The sequence below is a fragment of the Leptinotarsa decemlineata genome, unplaced genomic scaffold, assembly GCF_025532065.1.
Source record: "Leptinotarsa decemlineata unplaced genomic scaffold, Ldec_3_MD MMD2_tig00078422_RagTag_RagTag, whole genome shotgun sequence".
In the NCBI taxonomy this organism is placed as follows: domain Eukaryota; kingdom Metazoa; phylum Arthropoda; class Insecta; order Coleoptera; family Chrysomelidae; genus Leptinotarsa; species Leptinotarsa decemlineata.
In genome coordinates this window covers 10959654-10973224 of record NW_027412747.1, presented here as the reverse complement: position 1 = coordinate 10973224, position 13571 = coordinate 10959654, and the positions used below count along the sequence as shown (strand labels likewise).

At 34.2% G+C, this 13571-nt stretch overlaps 1 protein-coding gene across 3 annotated transcripts in view; it reads right to left on the bottom strand.

The window, feature by feature from the left end:
* The window catches only part of LOC111510846 (putative ferric-chelate reductase 1 homolog), an 85943-nt gene that overhangs the window by 48393 nt on the left and 23979 nt on the right, over positions 1 to 13571 (bottom strand). Inside the window, exon 1 of one of the 3 annotated variants that reach the window (XM_074186323.1) lies at positions 293 to 452. The exons of the other annotated variants lie outside the window; for them this stretch is intronic. The gene's annotated coding sequence lies outside the window, so the exon portion shown is untranslated. Of the gene's footprint in view, positions 1 to 292; positions 453 to 13571 lie in introns of those variants that run through there. 3 annotated transcript variants of the gene reach the window in all.

Here is a 13571-nt window from a genome sequence, read left to right as displayed (position 1 = left end):
AGATATGCCCGAAGAGGCCATTGTATGGCCTCTTCGGGCATACACACAAAAAAAACACACAAAAAAAGTGTTTTTTGAATACGTTACAATTAGGTTTGTAATAAAATTCGACCCTCAGACAGAGCAATCAGTTTTCATCTGTCTAGTTTGAAAACAGGAGTTTCCTTTCAAAAGTGTCCAACTTGGCCAACTCTGTACATTTCCAAAACCACCCGTTTCGAAACAACTGTAAAACTCTTCAATTTTTGCTGTGATGGCTGGAAACAACATACGAGTATGAAATTGATCCTACCTTTCCCGCCAAAAATGCAAAAGTCCGATTTCTTCACTTTCTTCCTCTACACCAACATATCTCTATTCAATAATCTTCACTTCAACTCACACGAAACAATTATCAACCTCCGATAAGTTACGTTTCGCGATAAATACACCTGTACTGTTTCGAGCAGGATTCCAATGAATACAAAATCGAGTTGGAAAGTCAGTGACCAGGCCAGGGACTGACTGGCCCCAGGCATTGACCGACTTCTGAGCTGTAAGATGTTTCTGTGAGAGCGACAAGTGGATATTGTACGAGGGCTGGTTTCCATGGTCCACTTTCCCGTCGAAGGAAGTACCGTTTGTCAACGACTCATGGTAGTTCCCCAATACCATTATAGATCTTGATTTCAGAGGAATTGCTCTGGATCTCTTGATTCATTACCCCAAAAAGTGCTGTTAATTTCAATTGATAATCTTTTCAGTATAAGAACAAAGGCTCACGATGCCGGAGTCATGATTAGAAAGAACAAAATGCGGGACATTAGGCCGTGATCGAATGGAACCTGTAGTACCAGGTCTGTTAAACTCACAACCATAATAGATGCAAGGAATTACGAGTAGTCGAACTCAAAATCACCTTTCACTAAAACGTCTATCTTGATTCCCAAATTTCGAGATTCTTCCAGATTCAGTGAACCCACACCCAACATCCCAAATTGCCCGATGAACAGACTGACCATTCAAAATCTTTTTTTCGTCTATTAATGAATATGTAGACAAAGTAAGTTATTATAAAGAGGCACGACATGAGAACAATACAGTGCATTTCTTTAATGATCCCCCCTCTTTTATTTTTTGAACGGGTCAACTTAAAAAATTGAAATTTGAGATAATGAAGTTAATGCATAAATACTTCATTTTGAAGTGAAATTTACAGATGAAACTTTCAAGATGGCGACTGAGCGCCATCTGGAAAAAAAATTAAATGGAAAAGGGGATCTTGTGACACATCATTTTAAAGCTCCTGGCGAATACTTCACAACCCTAGAAAATGAAGTCAATATCTTCAACTACTAGAAAATGGCGGAACATTTAATAATTTCCTGAAGGCAAACATATTAATATCGATAATTCTAAAAATATTATTCTTTATCTATCCATATGGCAATTCCAACAACCCGATAAGGTTTGTTAAGTTATTTTTTGTTCATAAAAAAATGCAGTGATACCAACCCTCACGTTTTCCGGAAAACACATACCCAATACTAAAAAAAAATTAACGTTTGGGCGGGAATATTGGAAAACCATATTGTAGGACCTCTATTTAATAATCAAAATTTAACAAGTGAATTTTATGTGAAACTTCTGTTGACCCTTTCATCACTGAAATCGTCGAAGCGAATCCTAATGAATTCGATATGGATATTGTATTTCAAGAAGATGGAGCACCACCGCATCACTCCAGACAAGTAAGAAACTAAAGAAAAGAGAAATGAAACTTTCAATGTTTTTTGCCACTTTTATGGACATAAAAGTGGTAAAAAACATAGAAAGTTTCATTTATCTTTTCTTCATTATGATTTCCTACCACGTAGTAACGGCTACATCCATCAATTTATTGAAAGTGAGAAACTATTTGGATACTACTTTTCTCGGTCGTTGGATTGGCCGTCGAAGTCCTACAGAATGGCCAGCCCGCTCGTCAGATTTGAAACCTTTGGACTTTTTTTATGGAGCTATTTGAAGCAAAAGGTGTACGAAACTGAAGCTTCTTTAATAATGGATATACGGCAGAGAATAATAAATATTTGTAGAGAAATATTTGTGTTCGAAAATGTTCGGGGTGAAATATCGGATAGGCTGTTCATATGTCAAGAAGTTCAAGGCAACTATTTTGAGCATCTTCTGAACTTATCAAGCTTATTACCTCATATTATGTAGTTAAATGTCAATGTATTCAGGCAATTATTAAAACTTCCGCCATTTTGTAGTAGTTGAAGATATTGACATTATATTATAGGGTTGTGAAGCATCTGTCAGGAGCTTCAAAAAGATGTGTCACAAGACCCCCCTTTCTATTTAATTTTTTTTTCTCAGATGGCGGCCAGTCGCCATCTTGAAAGTTTCATCTGTCAATTTCACTTCAAAATAAAGTATTGAGTCATTGTCACAAATTTCAATTTTTTGACCCGTTCAAAAAAATAAAAGGGGAGATATTGAAGAAATGCAATGTATACACAGTGTACAGTGTACACTGTCAAAATCAGTGAACAGTTATATTGTTAAATCCTTATACTAGAAACTAATAAAACAAGTTTTTATAGTAACATGTCTGGCACATGTAATTCAAAGAGTTCATTCAAAAATTAGGTAAGGAAGAAAGGAACAGAAATAATCTCCTTGGTCGTCAGTAGGATATGAACTCACGAACTCAGGTATACAAGTCCTTTGTCTACCAATAACTCCACAGCCGTCATTACGAATTAATGTGACATGAAACTATTTGAAATTATCGAAAAATATAAATTTCTTCTTCACTTTACACATTTCCTGTTGTATACATTCGTTTTCTCTTCTCGATTACTGTCAGTTTAATGATTAACGTATTTTGAAATAGGTGAATTTTCAAGGTTTACTGGCGACTGAGGATAATTGAAACACGACGATAAAGTTATGAACTTGGTCAACTGAGATCTGTTCGAAAGTGTGAGTTATGGATTTCTCCTACTAACCTAACGATGAACGGTTGCATAATTATTTGTATTGGCCGATACTTGATATAAATCCATAATGTAATCGAATAATACCTTATTGTGACATTTCCACCGGACAGTTTACAAACCCGCAATACGTGTTTTGCTATACAATAGCTCTCTCAGACGTTTTCATAATGTATGAGCACATGTTTCGCTATACAATAGATTTCTCGGGCGTTTTCACATAATATGAAAACTCTTGTATAACAAAACACGTATTGCGGTTTAATAAACTGTCCAGTGGAAATCTCACAAAAAGTGTTACTTTGATTGGTTACATAACTGTCACTCCTTTCAATACCATGGAAAATATGTTATCAAATATGTTATTTTTGAACGGATCAAGATTTGCTGATCATGTTTTTTTTTCAATAGGCAAAGTACTCGATATGTGACTCAAAGAAAAAAGAAACTGACATTTATTCACAGAAATAAATTCTGAGTAGCAATTGATTGTTTATGTCTCCAATTCGAAACCTCTCAATATCAAAGATTTAATTTAGTGGGCATAAAATGAATTTGATGAAAACACTTATCTCACACCATAACTGAAGCGTGTTCCACCAACCAAGTTACCTCCATCAGGAGATGACTCGAACAAAATCGTTGCAACTATGTTAGAGCGTCTGGATGAATAAATTACCTTCGGTCCATTGAATGAGTTGATGTTTCATTGACTACTTGTTATGTTACCTGATATTTCTCGGGATTCAACTTATAATTATTACGTAAGAGAGTACACAACGGAATAGTTAGGATGAGACATTTGTAGGCGTCCTAAAGTCTATGGTCATAGATCGGTCTAAATTTCAAAAATTTCTTAATCATTCAGTTGCATCATCTCAGGCATGTTATACCACACTAGACTTCTATGGTCTACGAAACCAAATATGTGAAACTTCATTCTGAAACTTGCTATTATGACCTGCTTAGTTTGACGAACAGCTCATTTAATCAATCTCATATTTCTCCTTTTTCGTCATCGTGTCTTTTGGACCATTATTTCAACGCATTTTGCTTCATATGAAAGAGCTATAAAAGCTTAGTCTTTGGCTTTCCCTAATGTCGAGGACTTACGAAGGAAGATAAATGTTTGTTTCCTATTGAAATTATTGATTTTTCTGAAGCATATCTGTCAGTTATATGGTTATTTTCATGATAAAATATTCCCGAAGTACAATCAAGGAGAACGTTACCAACCTATGGACAATGTAATGTGGTCCCGTCATTTTTTATCGTAAACAAGGATGGGAGCTATCAAGGACATATCTGAAAGAGTAGTATTCTTTAGGAATACATCAAATTCTGAACCCTTCGGTGTAAGACATTAAGGAATCATAGCTCTCTGTTATTTCCAATTTCATTGTGAACTTTATATGTCATCTGCATGTCGTATTAGAGTCCGTGTTGAATCATCCAACTCTTCTCATGCTTTTCTTCAAATCTGTTCAGAAGCAGATTGTCATGGAAGGACATTAGATCATTGCCATTCCCCCTGTGTTGTTTGTAGAAAAAAAATTCGAACTGGAAGAGATTCTGTTCCACGAATATTTGTTTGAGCTGATTGGACACTTCGACTACTCCACTAAATAGCTCAATAATTTTCGAAATATCCTTCTAGTGTATTGTCTCATCTAAGGGTTTCCCCATGTAGTGTCTGTTAAAAAAATAAGGTGAATTTCCATTTTCCTCAAAAAATATTAATTTTTTTCATCAATTTCTATTTTTTTCCCTTCAAAGTACTCTCCCACGGATATAATACACTTGTGCAAGCGTTTTTTTCAACCTTCGAAGCAGTCCTTTTTGGTATGGCCTTGAGCTCTCTTAGCGATTCGGTTTATCTCCTCAATCGTCACAAAACTCTATCCTTTCATAGTCTCTCCGATCTTAGGAAGAGAAAAAAATGTCGCAGTGGGGCAAATCTGGTGAATACGGTGGCTGAGACCTGATTAAGAAATTGTTTTTCTTGTTATTGCTTCTATCAAGCGGCGCATAACTCCAAGATAATATTCCTTATTGACCGTACACGGCCATGTATCGAAAGCTCCTGATACTGTACGCCACTCTGATCGGAGGAAACAGTCAGCCAAATCTTTATATTTGATCGAACTTAGCGTGCTTTTTTGATCTTGGTCTTTGACTTTGGTTTAGATGCCATGACCATGTACCCATAATTCGTCATCAGTTATGACCCTTTTGATCAAATGAACCTTTTTCCTGAAGTACGAAAAATCACTCACTAGCAGCGCTAGTAGTTCGATAGAGACAAACACTGCCTAATCCTCATAAAAACATATGATAAAGTACAATTGAAAAAGAATGTTTTTAACAAAAGAAGATGTTCCCGGAGCAAAACTAAAATTTGCATCTGTAAAGGATAACAATGTTGTAACATTAAAACGATGGCTTGCATGCCGTAATTTAAAAGTAACTGGAAAAAAATGAATTAATAGACAGGTTATAGTATACAGAATCTAGTAAACGAGTAGCGGTAGATTCAAACTGTAATAAAATAAATTTAAAATAAATCTGAAATTATGAAATTCAGATTTATTTCCGAGTGAAATATGAATCAAATATAGATGGTTATGAAATAAATTTAATTAAATATAATGAATGAATATAATTCTCATTTTAATCAATGGTAATTAACTATGAAAAATTTACTATTCATCTCATATTTTAAAGCATACACATGAATATTTATTTATTTTTTGCACTGTTAAATCCACTCTCCTCGAAGCATGTATTCATTTCTTACATCTATCCTCTTTAATATAAGGTTTTATACATGGTATAAAAAAAACGCTCCAACGGAGCATGGCAATGGAAAACCTATGAAGCAGATATGAAAACAGATCTGCTAAAGCAGATATGAAATAGAAGCAAGAGGAGGTTTAGATCATTTTCTATGGACTTGGATCCGTGAATGATGTATTTGCCGCAACTCAAATGGCGGTACTACATTTTTTTGTCCATAGACTGGTCACGTTTCCTTTAGGTGAAGAAATATACATCAAGAGATATGTTATCAATAGCTGAATTCAATGGATATCCTTCAGACATAGTAAATAAGTTTTTAAGAATATTTAGAGAGGGTATCCGTGAATCCTCGATATTTTGAAAGGACAATGACTCAATGTTCATAGTTTTCTCATACGAATCAAGATACACTAATTGATTTGTCCGAATTTTCAGAAAATCAAACATGAAAGTGGCTTTCAAATCTGCCCGTATACTATAACAAGTGTAGAAGGAGCCTGAGATCTACGAATTGAGCTGTAACAATTGCGACAAAAAGATTTCAAAAAACACTCTGCAAAGAGTAAAAATGTATTTATCCAACAAAAAGCTATCCCACGCTGTTTGTTCAATGTTCCTCGACAGTATCCATGCAGAAACATTTTCGTTACACACGAGATTTTAACTCTGGTTGGATTATATATTTATGAGTTGTCAGTTTATGTTTTCACTAACAGGAATGACTTCATTCTCAATAGCGATATTAATGATAAAAACACTCGGCAGAAGCAAATGATACACGTTAGATCGGCTAAGTATAAGATAACTCAAAGTGCACCAAAACGTATAGGACCCAGAATTCACAACTGTTTTTCAAATAAATTGAAGTCAATATGCAGCTTTTCGTTGTTTAATAAAAAAATAAAATAATTTCTGCTAGAAAGATGTTTTTATACTTTTGACGAGTTTTTAAATGCAAAAATGTGATTTGCTACTCCGTGTATTCCCCTTGTTCATTCTTGTATATGTATATTTTTTGTTTTGTCCTTCTATGTATATAATGACTATATCCTATACATTTTTTTGTCAGTCTAAGGAAATAAATAATTTAAAATGACTACTTTTATATGAAGATTGGATTATATAAAAAACACTTTTTCTATTCTCCTTATTTTCGTTTTCTGTACTCCTTATTTTACAATGGTGTTAAGATGTATAACCATCTCTCGAGTTACTCTAAAGAGAAAAATATTAGCACCAATCAATACAGAAAAATAATCAATGAACCTTTGAGTAGCAAACCCTATTACAGTTTGACTAAGTTCCATACCGATCATTCTTAACCTAGCATGTTTTATGTGTGTATTTGTTTCAACCATTGTTTGTTGTTTTCATTTACTGTTTTTAATACTTTAGTTGATGTACACTATATTTTATTTATATTTTTATATTCATGAGACATTTATGTATTTTATTTTATATTTACTCACTAGCTTTGCCAACACGATTTTTTCTTCGGACAATAAAGCATTATTCTATTATGTTCTATATTAAGTTTCGTAGACCAGAGTAGTCTAGTGTCACCTAACATGTCTGAGAGAATGTTACAGACATTTGAACAAAAACATGTATTTCAATTGAATCACTTCATCTCTCATTGTACTTCATATAAAATCACTTAATTTTTGAAAAATAAAAAAAATCGAATCATAAATTAATACTGTTACATTCCTGGAAACCACTTACGCCCACACTTGACTTATCAAATGAGGTATTTAGGTGAGTTTGCCAGCTGAAACTCCTTTAGTATTCCAAGAACTCCGCCCATCTTATTTTAGACACGATACAAACAAAATTGTTAGAAATAAGGAGTTTAATGAATTCAGAACATTGCCCTTTCTGAATCGATTCGACCTAAATTCTCAATTGAAAAAATAATAAGCTGACATGCCACTGAAACTATTGACAAACATTTCAGGTGGAAACTGTTTGAAGTGAAAGTTACTTGCTATATTTGGAGTGTTATATTAATATTGACATTGAACGTTTGTCTTGTACACAATTGGCTGATAATTGAAGTAAATTGGGAATCGAACATTGGGAAACAAACTTTCAGAAACATTGCTACCAAATAAAAGGCAAAAATTATTCTAGCAAATTATTATTTTCATTAGAATACAAGTGGAGCCATAAAGGTAATTTCCCAAATAGTCTGTATAGTTTATAAATGGTGAATGCAAACATTGTTTACAAAAGCAAAAAGCAAAGTGAAACGAAAATCAAGAGATACTTTCTGTAGAGGAGTTGTCAGCATCGTTTTCAGGAACATTGTTCAGACACAAAATGTAAGTTTATGTTATATGGTTAACCACAAAAGTTGTCGTGCATTTGGAATAATTCATAGGCTAATTCGATAACATTCAGGTATATACAAAATAATAAGTTTTCATTTTTTCAAGGCTTTTTGGAATATGTTTGCTAGATAGAATAAAGGAATAAGGGGGTAATTAATGTTTGCTTCATTTCCTTTTTTATATATAGGCATAATTGCAGATCATTGCATTGCATTCATTGACAATTTTTTTAAGATATAGGTAACAATTAGATTCAAACCACAAGGTTTACTCTCGTCACGCCAGGCTAAAAATTAAGAGGTGACATAAGGTTATGGATCGTTATAAAACAAAGTCCCTATGTATGCTTAGCTCTTTAAAAGTACGCAACGGATTTTGATGCCGGTTTTTTAAATAGATAGAGTGATTCAACAGGAATGTTTACATGTATATAACATACATAATATAGAAGAGGAACTCTGATAATTTTAGAGGTTCCTGATGTGATGTCATAAATAAACACATTTTTTGCGCTTACATTGCAAACGCTGGCTGGCTGATAATTCAAAATAATGTTCTACAGTATTGTACACTTCAAAAAGGTCTACAAAAAAGTTCGCAACGGTATATGTATATCTCTTATGGATAACCGACAAAAACCATTTTTCATCCTTTACTGTTCAAATGGATCATATGTATCGAAGAACAAAATGATTTGTGAAAGGTAAAAGAAATAGAAGATGTCAAATAAAATATTCGAAGAAATCTTCAAATTTTTTAAATCTTCCATTATATTCTGAATAAATTCATAAGTTATAATAATTCAGGTAGAACCTGTAGAATCCAAACGGGATAGAATGAAAAAATCAGGTATATAAAGAATAGAGTGTGGCGAATGCTCTGCAGTATATGCAGGCCAAACCAGTAGAAATTTTGACATAAGGCTACGTGAACATGTCTGGACAAAAAATCTACAATGTACGAACATTTTCAAGAATCAAAACACAAGATAAATTAAGATAACCTCAAAATCCTACACGTATGTAATAAAGAGAAAAAATCAATTTGTTGGCAGCCATGGAAATTAACAAATCAATTGAAACCCAAAAATATATACTCCTGAATGAGCAATTCGATTTATGTAGGTCTCCTCTCTTGAATATATAAGTTTAACAACCCCTAGAATTTTCAGTGTTGAATTTTAAAGTTGACATCCTGGTTCGCCCAACTACCTGTCCTTCAAGTATCTGTCCTTACATCACACCTGAAATATCCTGATATAACCGAGTTTTCAAACTTCACATTTCGGTTTTATACTTGATAATGGGGTCAAACCCGAACCGGTCGTATAAATAAAATCAATTAGTGGTAATTAGACAAAAGTGTTTATATTCACTTCATTAAACTGAATGAATTCCACAATTCCCTATTCAATCAATTCTTCCAACCTTCAACATTGTTTAATCTGTTCAAATATACTTATTATAAATCACTCCATGTGTAAACAGAAATTGGCTGAGGAGGTTCGAGGAGAAAATTTCTAAATAAACTCGAAGTTTCTATAATTTTACAAATAAGGATAACCCTCCACAATGGTGTTGAGAATTTGATCATCACTTTGAGTATGGCTCACATTTCCAATAAACAAAACAGGAATTGTCAAAAAACAAGAGTTTTTCATTTCATGAGAATGTTTTCTACTACTCATGATAATAGGGGAGACCAAGCGGGTATTTCGGGATTAACTAAAGCGCGGCAGATTAATATACAGGGGGATACCTTGTACCCGGTAATGTACCTCCACCAAATATGAGCCCCATATAAAAGGCCGCCTGTGAGGGATAAAGGATCAGATTAGTAAAAAAAAAATTGATCATTAGAAATTCTCGAGCGCGTCAGATTAAGGTAGGGTGAGTTAATTACCTGCTAAAAAGTGTATATTCCAGTAATCTGACAATTTGAGAGTGACGTAAAGAAAGGGGAGGGCAGCAAAGTTGTAAAAAAATAACGTCATTTCGACATTCTCGAGCGTAGCTGATTTTTTTTTTTATTTTGAAGGAAATAATTCAAGGATAACGAAAAATATATAATCTGACGATTACCGCAAGCCGAAATAACAAAAATGTGTCGATAAAGTTTAATGCGTGCAGCTGTGTGATACCTATATTTTCCTCTCCGAGTTTCTATTTCTCTATTCAGTTTTTCTCTATATATTACTCTCTCACTCCGTCCCCACTCTGACTTCTGTTGCCATGACGCCATCACAGCTGATCACAGAGACTCGTTCGTGATGAAGATGATTATTGATTAATCAATTAATTGATGGATGTAGCCACTACGTGGTAGGAAATCATAATGAAGAAAAGATAAATCAAACTTTCTGTTTTTTACCACTTTTATTTGTTACTGACGTTATTGCAGTTTCGTCCTATAAGGACATTTTCAAACTTATACAAATCTGTTTTCTGTTTCTGTTTTTCCGTTAACCAGCTGTCGCCCCCTACGAACGGCAACCCTCAGAAGTCGAAACTTGTGCGAGCTAAGGATAACGAGGTCTTACCTTTTAACGTGTGATTCCTACAAATGTAAGGACATTTTCAAACTTATACAACATATAAGTTTGAAAATGTCCTTATATGACGAAACTGCAATAACGTTAGTTACAAATAAAAGTGGTAAAAAACATAGAAAGTTTCATTTCTCTTTTCTTTATCAATTAATCAATTGATTATAGAAAATTTAATTTTTTTGAACATTTTTTTAAAATTATTTTTTCATGAATACAAGTATTCTACTGAAAAAAACATACACTCATTTATTTGCATGCTATTTCCTGAGCTTTTCAATTAATTAAGTTCAATGATTTAAAAAAAAATATTTTTTTTGTCAAATAAGGCGAATACCTCTAGATAATCGTCAGATTATGAGACAGCACGTCTAGACCATAAAGATGAACCATATATATCTCAATCTGACGCGCTTGAATATTTCAAAATGGCGATTTTTTTGCACATTATAATAATGACCGCGAGTTTGCGTCAGATCGAAATCATCAGATTATTGAATGAGAGCTTTTTTTGTTGCACTTAACACCCGCTTAGAAAATTTGACTCGCTAGATTAATATTTTTTTTTCACTTTTAACCCTTACGTACTACCACCCACATCATGCAAACAATCAGATGAACATATCAACATTATTAAAAATACGTAGGACATTGATGCTATCAATATCGCGCTATGCTATGCTATCATACGCGCTCGAGTATGTCCATGCAACAGTATTTTTTTACATATTTAAGAATCTTATCATCTAAGCTTTGCAACCTAATATTTCTCAATGACGCTCGAGTAAATCCCCATTTTGCATCGTGGGCTCCCCTGCTTTGAAATTGGTATATAAACCACATACACAGATCACATAGTGATCACAGACGCAATAACACACGTATTTGACAATCTTTTCATTCCTTATGTTCCCGGTTGGTCTGAAAAATTGAGATGAATCGGTTGGAGATATGATGTAACAAGAGCGGTACATATCAAAAATACGCAACGGACTGTGGCTGCTCATCGTTTGAGGTTCAACTCAGTACACCTTCAACTTCACTGTTTGAGAACTCTTTTATTTGGAGATCTGCGTTTATGTGAAATAAACTTCCTGTGAACGTTTTTCCAAATAGAGTTAATCTCCAGAGATTCAAATCCAAAGTGAATCGCTAATTTCGCATAGACACCGCTCTGAGAGCGCCTTAAGGATTAGCTTGTTACTGTGGAAAAATATATATAAATGAAACATCCAGAATTCTAGCTGTGGAAAAATGAATACCGTGAATATGTAAAGAGTAGACAAATAATATAAGACAATCGAGAATAGCGAAAAATATTTTGAAATCAACTGGTGATCACGCAACAAAGGTGAGAGTTTGAAAACGGAAATATAAGCTAATGAAATCTCTTGAAACATCCTGTATAGTTATTCAAATAGACTATCGATAAAGACTTTTGGACATTTCTTACTCTTGAGTCAGAGGAAATATACTTATTTCCGACTGAGGCATTTTCCTCAAGTGACTTCATTGAATTCTGGGAAGGGAGAAAGATAGATTGTACATTAACCATCTAGCGAAAGCTAAGTATAGAGGAATTCAATATGTTTCATGCTTCGGCAGATTATGAATATAAAAAAATGTATTTTAAGGACAAAGCACACCTTTATGGCGCTCTCAGAGCGGTGCCTGTGCGAAAGTAGCGATTTACTTTGAATTTGTATTGCCAACCTTTCTTCGATGTTCCAGGCTATCAACGTTGCACATGAAGTTCGCGTCTCCAATCAGGCGGATGGCTCTTTTCTGGATGGAATCCAGCAACTTCAGGGTATGTTTGGGAGCAGAGCTCCATACTTGAGAATAATACCCCAAAGAAGGTCTGATCTGAGCTTTATAAATAATCAAAAGTTGCTGGGATGTGTACAGTTTTCTGGTTCGGAACAGTGTTCCAAGCTTTTGAGAAGCAGCCTTCGCAATTTTCAGCGACATGATTGTGCCGAGACATATACGTGTCCATTTTAACCCCCAACAAACTTATCGAAGGAAAAAGCGGAATTGTCTAACATGACATTATCATATCCGGTTCGGTGACATTTATCTTCTTGGTGAAAACCGTTGCCTGGGTTTTTGTGACATTAAATTGAACTTGGTTACTGTCAACCCAATTCCAAAACACTTTTATATCCTTACTAACTGACCTTGCTAACTTCGTTCCGCCTTAGAGGCAATAAAAAAGCACATTCTTATTAATTTAATTTTTTTATTAATCAAGTATTTCAATTATTCTTCATTAGGTTACACTCTTCAGTTAAGCACCTTGTGATACACGACATTTTTTGTTTTATTATCAGGTGCAAGTATAAACAACGCAGATGGTCTTCCGACCCGTGAACATGCCACATATAATTGACCATGTGAAAAACATTGATTTTCCAGATTCAGACCACAAACTTTCAAGGATTGGCCTTGTGATTTGTTATTGGTCATGGCGAATGCAAGACGAATTGGAAATTGAAGTCTTTTAAACTCAAACGGCATATCGATTGGGATCATTTGGATCCTCGGAATGAGAACTTTCTCACCTTCGAATTTTCCTTTGAGTATCGTCGCGTAGATCACATTGTTCATCAATTTACTTACCACCAAACGTGTGTATCGTTGCAAAGTTTTGGTGGGTTTATGTTTCGAAGCATGATTACTACGGAGCCTACTTTCAGGCGTAAATTATGCGGCGGTAAGCCAGGCACATCCAAGGAGTTTAAAAATTCAATCGGATGATTGGTGGCTTCATCTTCATTTGTTACACAGCCAATTGATTTGAATGGATACATTGTTCCAATGATATAATTCTGAATTATGTAGTTTATGTCATCTACATCTTTATTCTTAGCCGCTAAAATTGCTCGCTCACTTAATCATTCATTATTTTTG